The sequence below is a fragment of the Sinocyclocheilus anshuiensis genome, unplaced genomic scaffold (assembly GCF_001515605.1).
Source record: "Sinocyclocheilus anshuiensis isolate Anshui unplaced genomic scaffold, SAMN03320099.WGS_v1.1 scaffold358, whole genome shotgun sequence".
Lineage (NCBI taxonomy): Eukaryota > Metazoa > Chordata > Actinopteri > Cypriniformes > Cyprinidae > Sinocyclocheilus > Sinocyclocheilus anshuiensis.
Window position 1 is genome coordinate 118,569 of NW_015546036.1, and position 2,495 is coordinate 121,063.

Here is a 2,495-nt window from a genome sequence, read left to right on the forward strand (position 1 = left end):
AAATTGTTTTTTTTTTTCTGCAACATATTTCAGAAAAAAAGAACAAAAGAATCAAACTAAAAACTGTGTTAAGAAAACAAAAAAGTGCAAATTAAATGACTGTAATTTGCACATTTTTTACCATTTTAATCACCTTTTAGATTTTTTATGTTTCTGTAAACTGTAAACAGCTGAGTGAAAGCCAAATTTTTAACAGTAAAAATATTCCATATCTCTCAAGTAATGGGATCATAACACTGCACTGCATGCATAATAATTATACTAGAATTATAGGGGGAAAAGTTTGTAAAATAGATAGATAACATAGAATGTGATGCAGCAACACACTATTTGCAATTTCATGCAAGTGCATATAAAAGCATTTGCCTGAATTACAACTAAGCCACCAAAGTCAACAAAGGGTGTTCTCTATAAATAATTGCACCATAAAAAACTGCACCATGGTAACAACAGTGTCTGCCAAACCACAAATTCAATTCAATACATTTTTTTTTTTTAAACTAAAGACCTTGAGACCCATATCACTTCTTCAAACCAAGCCAAATTTGGCCATCAGTTCATGAGCATAACCTCAGCCATACAGTACACTATTAACATTCAGCGCTGGTAATGTCAGGGTTCTTCTGAACATCTGAGTGGTATCATATTAAAGAGTCTGGAGCTGCAGTTGGTACGTGCAAGATCAAGCGTTCTGGAAAGTCACCTTCACTGCACAGACTAAAAGGACAAATGCAACATCAATAATGCGTCCAGATGCGTCCAGCACTTAAAATAAGGTAACCAGACATCAGAGGTCGACTTAACCTGATAACTTACCATCAGCGAAACCCTCTGCCATATGCCAATAATCTGGACCTCGTCAGCTGTGTGTAGAAAACAGCATTCTGCCTGTGCAGCCCAAGATATTACCAGGTTGTTTCTATTGCTTCTGAATATATATATATATATATATATATATATATATATATATATAAAAAATTGTTTGAGTAAAAATATTCCATATCTCTCAAGTAATGGGATCATAACACTGCACTGCATGCATAATAATTATACTAGAATTATAGGGGGAAAAGTTTGTAAAATAGATAGATAACATAGAATGTGATGCAGCAACACACTATTTGCAATTTCATGCAAGTGCATATAAAAGCATTTGCCTGAATTACAACTAAGCCACCAAAGTCAACAAAGGGTGTTCTCTATAAATAATTGCACCATAAAAAACTGCACCATGGTAACAACAGTGTCTGCCAAACCACCACAGCTACAGGTGCTGTCTGTATACTAAAGATCTCTGCATGCCACACAAGTATGTCCTTTATCAGGCTCTTGATAAGCAGAGGAGACACTCCCATACACTCCCTTTAATATTACGCAAGCATTCTTACTAGTGCACAATTCTCAAACGTTCACACAATGGTCTATTAATTATACAACATACTTTGGATATATTGCTGGTAATGATGATCTGACTGGGAGATCTGCTTCGCTGAACGTTATCGAAATGTTTTGAACAGACACATACACAAATCTGGTCAGCTATCCTTGTAGGGACTCTCCATAGGCATACCAGTTTTTAGTGTACCCTATAACCCTACACCTAAACAGGAAACTTTCTGCATTTTTACTTTCTCAAAAAACTTCATTCTGTATGATTTATAAGCTTTTGTACCCCTGGAGACCTCAATTTAGGTCCCCACCGTGACACGAGTCCCCATGAGTCTGTGTGTATTCAGGTTTAGGTCCCCACCAGGATATATAAACCTGTACACACACACACACACACACACACACACACACACACACACACACGTTTCAGCAGAAAACAACTGTTTAAACAGAAATAAAAAAACACAGGTTACTGATAAAACAACAGTCTTACCTGACAATGTGTGTGGGAGCTTGTATAAAATAGAGAAGATCAATAAGCCCTATCAGCTGCCCAGCATTTGCTTTTTCAGTGACCAATCACATACACTGATCGCGGTAAACTCAAAGCAGAGTCTTGATCAAATGCAATCATCGTTTTGTAACCCATAACACACACTGATATCAGAGATATCGCTTGACTTCCACGAGACCAGTGTCACTGAGGCGTCCTCTCCTCCACCGGGTCACACGAGTGAAATATCCCGAGACAAACACCAGCAGCACCTTTGGTGTCTTGAGCTCAGATTTAACAGGACCAGACAGACTGCTATCCGAGTCACAGCCTCGGCGAAGAGCACTTTCAATGTCACCGACAGCAGCGGCAGCATTCGGCTCCAATCCACGCCTCTGTACTACTAGACCCGTGATCACGTGACTGAATTTTACCTTCAACCATTCAACAAGCCTGAACACGTAAAACATCAAATATAGTATAATGATAATAATATGTAGCATAGTATATATACAGTACAGTATAATAAAATATAATAATATCAAATATAAAATATATTTCAGTCGTTTTTCTAGCATCAACCACACGACCTCACGACAAAATCCCGCCCCCT

At 37.8% G+C, this 2,495-nt stretch overlaps 1 protein-coding gene across 1 annotated transcript in view; it reads right to left on the reverse strand.

The window, feature by feature from the left end:
* The window catches only part of LOC107698839 (mitofusin-2-like), a 21,466-nt gene extending 19,761 nt beyond the window's left edge, over positions 1–1,705 (reverse strand). Inside the window, exon 1 of the mRNA XM_016499963.1 lies at positions 1,683–1,705. The gene's annotated coding sequence lies outside the window, so the exon portion shown is untranslated. The remainder of the gene's footprint in view (positions 1–1,682) is intronic.
* Between the last annotated feature and the right edge of the window lie 790 nt (positions 1,706–2,495).